General features: G+C 47.1%; 1 non-coding gene across 1 annotated transcript; it reads right to left on the bottom strand.

Annotated features, from left to right (window-relative positions):
• Nucleotides 1-1,325: 1,325 nt before the first annotated feature.
• On the bottom strand, nt 1,326-1,397 carry TRNAG-UCC (transfer RNA glycine (anticodon UCC)). The gene has a single exon. It is a non-coding gene; the product is annotated as a tRNA-Gly (tRNA).
• Nucleotides 1,398-9,133: the final 7,736 nt, after the last annotated feature.

The following is a 9,133-nucleotide window of genomic DNA, read 5'->3' as shown; positions in this document are numbered from 1 at the left end:
CAAATCATTGAAATAAGCATATATTGGCAGCAAGGGAAAAACAGCAGGGTAGAGAAAGAAAACAGCTCCACGAAATTCACAGGAGATTGATAATAGCAGGACAAAAAAAGGGAATAATAGCGTTCCAAGAAGGCTCAGAAAGAAGTGCGAGGGTCCCATCTTTCGTTAATGGTCATAACTGTGCATCATTTCCTTTGAAGTGTAGGGTTGATTCTCTGACCATCTGTCTCCCTGACTTTGAGCAGAGACCGATAGTTGAGCAGTCTCTTCCCGCAAAAAGCTGGCACAAGCCTGCTGTTTTCCGCTCTGGCAGCGTGGAAACGAGAGAGTGGTCCTCATAAGAAAAATAATCAATCCATGCTAGCAGAGGATGGTTTCGATCCATCGACCTCTGGGTTATGGGCCCAGCACGCGTCCGCTGCGCCACTCTGCTTCCTGTTCAAAATGCTGTGGTTATGCAGATCAGGAGCCTTCAGAGGAGTGGCATGGGATCGCTGGAGCTATTCTGGCAGGGCTCTCACCTCATTTGCCTAAGAATGTCACAAGGCATGGTGGGTGCAGAAAATCTTCGCCTTCCCCTCTCACAGTCAGTCATAGGGGAAAGTCAAGTCCCTCTCAGTCACTAGCCATGTCACGCCTTTGTCAAGACAGAAGCACCCCCACCCGCTCCTTCTCTGTGATCCTGCGCTACCATGCTCAGGTTTTGGCCTTACCTGGGAGCCAGAGGTGCACCCGGTGAGGGCTTGCCCGGTATGAGCGTTTGGGACGTGAGTGGACTTAGGACTGGAAGTTCTGTCCATTCGAAGCAGCCAACCTTCCTGCTGTAGACAGGGGCTGTTCCCTTGGGTTTCTTTCACCTTGCTCTCGGATAAATTTGGTTGTATGCTGCAGTTGCCTGCGATGACTACAAGGTGGCGCTGCTTTCAGGTAAGAGCACAAATATGCAGAAAATGTTGGGGACTTTTGCCACATTTATCGGTGGTGGGTCTCGCGCATTTTTTCCAGGGGAGAGATATTGACCTGAAACACTTTTTACTGCAGAGATGCTGCAGTTCTAAAGGCTGGTCGGGCAGAAGGGCTTAGCCGTTTCATTGCCTGCCCCCCTGCAGCCCATTTATTACCAGCAGTTGTGAGTGGTGACTGCTGTTTGTAAAATATAAAAATTTCAGGACATAGAAAGTCGCAGACGGGGCTTTTGGGATGCCTGACTATGTCTTTGTTTATTATTTATCTAATAGCTGAGTAATCTGGTCAAGATATTTCTCTTTTTTTTAACATATTGCGTTAGAATAGTTCATGCTTTCTTAATGTATAAATATTAGCACTGCGTTGGCCGGGAATCGAACCCGGGTCAACTGCTTGGAAGGCAGCTATGCTCACCACTATACCACCAACGCTCCATGGCATATGTTTTTTTTAAGCTCTAGACATCACAACCCTGAGTTCAATGACTATATTGCACCAGTATCAGAGGTATTTTTGGTTTACAGACCAACATGAAAATCAGGAAAAAAGTTCTTGCAACTGCTAAGGAACTGGAGATTGAAACCAATGCAAAAGCTGCGCAGAAAAGGAGAAAGGGAAAGCAGCAGTTCAAATCATTGAAATAAGCATTTATTGGCAGCAAGGGAAAAACAGCAGGGTAGAGAAAGAAAACACCTCCACGATATTCACAGGAGATTGATAATAGCAGGACAAAAAAAGGGAATAATAGCGTTCCAAGCAGGCTCAGAAAGAAGTGCGAGGGTCCCATCTTTCGTTAATGGTCATAATTGTGCATCATTTCCTTTGAAGTGTAGGGTTGATTCTCTAACCTTCTGTCTCCCTGACTTTGAGCAGAGACCGATAGTTGAGCAGTCTCTTCCCACAAAAAGCTGGAACAAGCCTGCTGTTTTCCGCTCTGGCAGCGTGGAAACGAGAGAGTGGTCCTCACAAGAAAAAAAATCAATCCATGCTAGCAGAGGATGGTTTCACTCCATCGACCTCTTTGTTATGGGCCCAGCACGCTTCCGCTGCGCCACTCTGCTTCCTGTTCAAAATGCTGTGGTTATGCAGATCAGGAGCCTTCAGAGGAGTGGCATGTGATCGCTGGAGCTATTCTGGCAGGGCTCTCACCTCATTTGCCTAAGAATGTCACAAGGCATGCTGGGTGCAGAAAATCTTCGCCTTCCCCTCTCACAGTCAGTCATAGGGGAAAGTCAAGTCTCTCTCAGTCACTAGCCATGTCACGCCTTTGTCAAGACAGAAGCACCCCCACCCGCTCCTTCTCTGTGATCCTGCGCTACCATGCTCAGGTTTTGGCCTTACCTGGGAGCCAGAGGTGCACCCGGTGAGGGCTTGCCCGGTATGAGCGTTTAGGAGCGTTCGGGACGTGAGTGGACTTAGGACTGGAAGTTCTGTCCATTCGAAGCAGCCAACCTTCCTGCTGCAGACAGGGGCTGTTCCCTTGGGTTTCTTTCACCTTGCTCTTGGATAAATTTGGTTGTATGCTGCAGTTGCCTGCGATGACTACAAGGTGGCGCTGCTTTCAGGTAAGAGCACAAATATGCAGAAAATGTTGGGGACTTTTGCCACATTTATCGGTGGTGGGTCTCGCACATTTTTTCCAGGGGAGAGATATTGACCTGAAACACTTTTTACTGCAGAGATGCTGCAGTTCTAAAGGCTGGTCGGGCAGAAGGGCTTAGCCGTTTCATTGCCTGCCCCCCTGCAGCCCATTTATTACCAGCAGTTGTGAGTGGTGACTGCTGTTTGTAAAATATAAACATTTCAGGACATAGAAAGTCGCAGACGGGGCTTTTGGGATGCCTGCCTATGTCTTTGTTTATTATTTATCTAATAGCTGAGTAATCTGGTCAAGATATTTCTCTTTTTTTTAACATATTGCGTTAGAATAGCTACTGCTTTCTTAATGTATAAATATTAGCACTGCGTTGGCCGGGAATCGAACCCGGGTCAACTGCTTGGAAGGCAGCTATGCTCACCACTATACCACCAATGCTCCATGGCATATGTTTTTTTTAAGCTCTAGACATCACAACCCTGAGTTCAATGACTATATTGCACCAGTATCAGAGGTATTTTTGGTTTACAGACCAACATGAAAATCAGGAAAAAAGTTCTTGCAACTGCTAAGGAACTGGAGATTGAAACCAATGCAAAAGCTGCGCAGAAAAGGAGAAAGGGAAAGCAGCAGTTCAAATCATTGAAATAAGCATTTATTGGCAGCAAGGGAAAAACAGCAGGGTAGAGAAAGAAAACACCTCCACGATATTCACAGGAGATTGATAATAGCAGGACAAAAAAAGGGAATAATAGCGTTCCAAGCAGGCTCAGAAAGAAGTGCGAGGGTCCCATCTTTTGTTAATGGTCATAACTGTGCATCATTTCCTTTGAAGTGTAGGGTTGATTCTCTGACCATCTGTCTCCCTGACTTTGAGCAGAGACCGATAGTTGAGCAGTCTCTTCCCACAAAAAGCTGGCACAAGCCTGCTGTTTTCCGCTCTGGCAGCGTTTAAACGAGAGAGTGGTCCTCACAAGAAAAAAAAACAATCCATGCTAGCAGAGGATGGTTTAGATCCATCGACCTATGGGTTATGGGCCCAGCACGCTTCTGCTGCGCCACTCTGCTTCCTGTTCAAAATGCTGTGGTTATGCAGATCAGGAGCCTTCAAAGGAGTGGCATTGGATCGCTGGAGCTATTCTGGCAGGGCTCTCACCTCATTTGCCTAAGAATGTCACAAGGCATGCTGGGTGCAGAAAATCTTCGCCTTCCCCTCTCACAGTCAGTCATAGGGGAAAGTCAAGGCCCTCTCAGTCACTAGCCATGTCACGCCTTTGTCAAGACAGAAGCACCCCCACCCGCTCCTTCTCTGTGATCCTGCGCTACCATGCTCAGGTTTTGGCCTTACCTGGGAGCCAAAGGTGCACCCGGTATGAGCGTTTGGGAGCGTTCGGGACTTGAGTGGACTTAGGACTGGAAGTTCTGTCCATTCGAAGCAGCCAACCTTCCTGCTGCAGACAGGGGCTGTTCCCTTGGGTTTCTTTAACCTTGCTCTCGGATAAATTTGGTTGTATGCTGCAGTTGCATGCGATGACTACAAGGTGGCGCTGCTTTCAGGTAAGAGCACAAATATGCAGCAAATTTTGGGGACTTTTGCCACATTTATCGGTGGTGGGTCTCGCACATTTTTTCCAGGGGAGAGATATTGACCTGAAACACTTTTTACTGCAGAGATGCTGCAGTTCTAAAGGCTGGTCGGGCAGAAGGGCTTAGCCGTTTCATTGCCTGCCCCCCTGCAGCCCATTTATTACCAGCAGTTGTGAGTGGTGACTGCTGTTTGTAAAATATAAAAATTTCAGGACATAGAAAGTCGCAGACGGGGCTTTTGGGATGCCTGCCTCTGTCTTTGTTTATTATTTATCTAATAGCTGAGTAATCTGGTCAAGATATTTCTCTTTTTTTTAACATATTGCGATAGAATAGCTACTGCTTTCTTAATGTATAAATATTAGCACTGCGTTAGCCGGGAATCAAACCCGGGTCAACTGCTTGGAAGGCAGCTATGCTCACCACTATACCACCAACGCTCCATGGCATATGTTTTTTTTAAGCTCTAGACATCACAACCCTGAGTTCAATGACTATATTGCACCAGTATCAGAGGTATTTTTGGTTTACAGACCAACATGAAAATCAGGAAAAAAGTTCTTGCAACTGCTAAGGAACTGGAGATTGAAACCAATGCAAAAGCTGCGCAGAAAAGGAGAAAGGGAAAGCAGCAGTTCAAATCATTGAAATAAGCATATATTGGCAGCAAGGGAAAAACTGCAGGGTAGAGAAAGAAAACAGCTCCACGAAATTCACAGGAGATTGATAATAGCAGGACAAAAAAAGGGAATAATAGCGTTCCAAGCAGGCTCAGAAAGAAGTGCGAGGGTCCCATCTTTCGTTAATGGTCATTACTGTGCATCATTTCCTTTGAAGTGTAGGGTTGATTCTCTGACCATCTGTCTCCCTGACTTTGAGCAGAGACCGATAGTTGAGCAGTCTCTTCCCACAAAAAGCTGGCACAAGCCTTCTGTTTTCCGCTCTGGCAGCGTGGAAACGAGAGAGTGGTCCTCACAAGAAAAAAAATCAATCCATGCTAGCAGAGGATGGTTTCACTCCATCGACCTCTGGGTTATGGGCCCAGCACGCTTCCGCTGCGCCACTCTGCTTCCTGTTCAAAATGCTGTGGTTATGCAGATCAGGAGCCTTCAGAGGAGTGGCATGTGATCGCTGGAGCTATTCTGGCAGGGCTCTCACCTCATTTGCCTAAGAATGTCACAAGGCATGCTGGGTGCAGAAAATCTTCGCCTTCCCCTCTCACAGTCAGTCATAGGGGAAAGTCAAGTCCCTCTCAGTCACTAGCCATGTCACGCCTTTGTCAAGACAGAAGCACCCCCACCCGCTCCTTCTCTGTGATCCTGCGCTACCATGCTCAGGTTTTGGCCTTACCTGGGAGCCAGAGGTGCACCCGGTGAGGGCTTGCCCGGTATGAGCGTTTAGGAGCGTTCGGGATGTGAGTGGACTTAGGACTGGAAGTTCTGTCCATTCGAAGCAGCCAACCTTCCTGCTGCAGACAGGGGCTGTTCCCTTGGGTTTCTTTCACCTTTCTCTCGGATAAATTTGGTTGTATGCTGCAGTTGCCTGCGATGACTACAAGGTGGCGCTGCTTTCAGGTAAGAGCACAAATATGCAGAAAATGTTGGGGACTTTTGCCACATTTATCGGTGGTGGGTCTCGCACATTTTTTCCAGGGGAGAGATATTGACCTGAAACACTTTTTACTGCAGAGATGCTGCAGTTCTAAAGGCTGGTCGGGCAGAAGGGCTTAGCCGTTTCATTGCCTGCCCCCCTGCAGCCCATTTATTACCAGCAGTTGTGAGTGGTGACTGCTGTTTGTAAAATATAAAAATTTCAGGACATAGAAAGTCGCAGACGGGGCTTTTGGGATGCCTGCCTCTGTCTTTGTTTATTATTTATCTAATAGCTGAGTAATCTGGTCAAGATATTTCTCTTTTTTTTAACATATTGCGATAGAATAGCTACTGCTTTCTTAATGTATAAATATTAGCACTGCGTTAGCCGGGAATCAAACCCGGGTCAATTGCTTGGAAGGCAGGTATGCTCACCACTATACCACCAACGCTCCATGGTGTATGTCTTTTTTAAGCTCTAGACATCACAACCCTGAGTTCAATGACTATATTGCACCAGTATCAGAGGTATTTTTGGTTTACTGACCAACATCAAAATCAGGAAAAAAGTTCTTGCAACTGCTAAGGAATTGGAGATTGAAACCAATGCAAAAGCTGCGCAGAAAAGGAGAAAGGGAAAGCAGCAGTTCAAATCATTGAAATAAGCATATATTGGCAGCAAGGGAAAAACAGCAGGGTAGAGAAAGAAAACAGCTCCACGAAATTCACAGGAGATTGATAATAGCAGGACAAAAAAAGGGAATAATAGCGATCCAAGCAGGCTCAGAAAGAAGTGCGAGGGTCCCATCTTTCGTTAATGGTCATAACTGTGCATCATTTCCTTTGAAGTGTAGGGTTGATTCTCTGACCATCTGTCACCCTGACTTTGAGCAGAGACCCATAGTTGAGCAGTCTCTTCCCACAAAAAGCTGGCACAAGCCTGCTGTTTTCTGCTCTGGCAGCGTGGAAACGAGAGATTAGTCCTCACAAGAAAAAAAATCAATCCATGCTAGCAGAGGATGGTTTCGATCCATCAACCTCTGGGTTATGGGCCCAGCACGCTTCCGCTGCGCCACTCTGCTTCCTGTTCAAAATTTTATGGTTATGCATATCAGGAGCCTTCAGAGGAGTGGCAGGGGATCGCTGGAGCTATTCTGGCAGGGCTCTCACCTCATTTGCCTAAGAATGTCACAAGGCATGCTGGGTGCAGAAAATCTTCGCCTTCCCCTCTCACAGTCAGTCATAGGGGAAAGTCAAGTCCCTCTCAGTCACTAGCCATGTCACGCCTTTGTCAAGACAGAAGCACCCCCAGCCGCTCCTTCTCTGTGATCCTGCGCTACCATGCTCAGGTTTTGGCCTTACCTGGGAGCCAGAGGTGCACCCGGTTAGGGCTTGCCCGGTATGAGCGTTCGGGACGTGAGTGGACTTAGGACTGGAAGTTCTGTCCATTCGAAGCAGCCAACCTTCCTGCTGCAGACAGGGGCTGTTCCCTTGGGTTTCTTTCACCTTGCTCTCGGATAAATTTGGTTGTATGCTGCAGTTGCCTGCGATGACTACAAGGTGGCGCTGCTTTCAGGTAAGAGCACAAATATGCAGAAAATGTTGGGGACTTTTGCCACATTTATCGGTGGTGGGTCTCGCACATTTTTTCCAGGGGAGAGATATTGACCTGAAACACTTTTTACTGCAGAGATGCTGCAGTTCTAAAGGCTGGTCGGGCAGAAGGGCTTAGCTGTTTCATTGCCTGCCCCCCTGCAGCCCATTTATTACCAGCAGTTGTGAGTGGTGACTGCTGTTTGTAAAATATAAAAATTTCAGGACATAGAAAGTCGCAGACGGGGCTTTTGGGATGCCTGCCTATGTCTTTGTTTATTATTTATCTAATAGCTGAGTAATCTGGTCTAGATATTTCTCCTTTTTTTAACATATTGCGTTAGAATAGCTACAGCTTGCTTAATGTATAAATATTAGCACTGCGTTGGCAGGGAATCAAACCCGGGTCAACTGCTTGGAAGGCAGCTATGCTCACCACTATACCACCAACGCTCCGTGGCATATGTTTTTTTTAAACTCTAGACATCACAACCCTGAGTTCAATGACTATATTGCACCAGTATCAGAGGTATTTTTGGTTTACAGACCAACATGAAAATCAGGAAAAAAGTTCTTGCAACTGCTAAGGAACTGGAGATTGAAACCAATGCAAAAGCTGCGCAGAAAAGGAGAAAGGGAAAGCAGCAGTTCAAATCATTGAAATAAGCATATATTGGCAGCAAGGGAAAAACAGCAGGGTAGAGAAAGAAAACATCTCCACGAAATTCACAGGAGATTGATAATAGCAGGACAAAAAAAGGGAATAATAGCGTTCCAAGCAGGCTCAGAAAGAAGTGCGAGGGTCCCATCTTTTGTTAATGGTCATAACTGTGCATCATTTCCTTTGAAGTGTAGGGTTGATTCTCTGACCATCTGTCTCCCTGACTTTGAGCAGAGACCTATAGTTGAGCAGTCTCTTCCCACAAAAAGCTGGCACAAGCCTGCTGTTTTCCGCTCTGGCAGCGTTTAAACGAGAGAGTGGTCCTCACAAGAAAAAAAATCAATCCATACTAGCAGAGGATGGTTTAGATCCATCGACCTCTGGGTTATGGACCCAGCACGCTTCCGCTGCGCCACTCTGCTTCCTGTTTAAAATGCTGTGGTTATGCAGATCAGGAGCCTTCAGAGGAGTGGCATGGGATCGCTGGACCTATTCTGGCAGGGCTCTCACCTCATTTGCCTAAGAATGTCACAAGGCATGCTGGGTGCAGAAAATCTTCGCCTTCCCCTCTCACAGTCAGTCATAGGGGAAAGTCAAGGCCCTCTCAGTCACTAGCCATGTCACGCCTTTGTCAAGACAGAAGCACCCCCACCCGCTCCTTCTCTGTGATCCTGCGCTACCATGCTCAGGTTTTGGCCTTACCTGGGAGCCAAAGGTGCACCCGGTGAGGGCTTGCCCGGTATGAGCGTTTGGGAGCGTTCGGGACTTGAGTGGACTTAGGACTGGAAGTTCTGTCCATTCGAAGCAGCCAACCTTCCTGCTGCAGACAGGGGCTGTTCCCTTGGGTTTCTTTAACCTTGCTCTCGGATAAATTTGGTTGTATGCTGCAGTTGCCTGCGATGACTACAAGGTGGCGCTGCTTTCAGGTAAGAGCACAAATATGCAGAAAATGTTGGGGACTTTTGCCACATTTATCGGTGGTGGGTCTCGCACATTTTTTCCAGGGGAGAGATATTGACCTGAAACACTTTTTACTGCAGAGATACTGCAGTTCTAAAGGCTGGTCGGGCAGAAGGGCTTAGCCGTTTCATTGCCTGCCCCCCTGCATCCCATTTATTACCAGCAGTTGTGAGTGGT

This window comes from Pleurodeles waltl, unplaced genomic scaffold, assembly GCF_031143425.1.
Source record: "Pleurodeles waltl isolate 20211129_DDA unplaced genomic scaffold, aPleWal1.hap1.20221129 scaffold_135, whole genome shotgun sequence".
In the NCBI taxonomy this organism is placed as follows: domain Eukaryota; kingdom Metazoa; phylum Chordata; class Amphibia; order Caudata; family Salamandridae; genus Pleurodeles; species Pleurodeles waltl.
The sequence above is the reverse complement of the archived record's forward strand: the minus strand, read 5'-3'. Positions and strand labels throughout refer to the sequence as shown.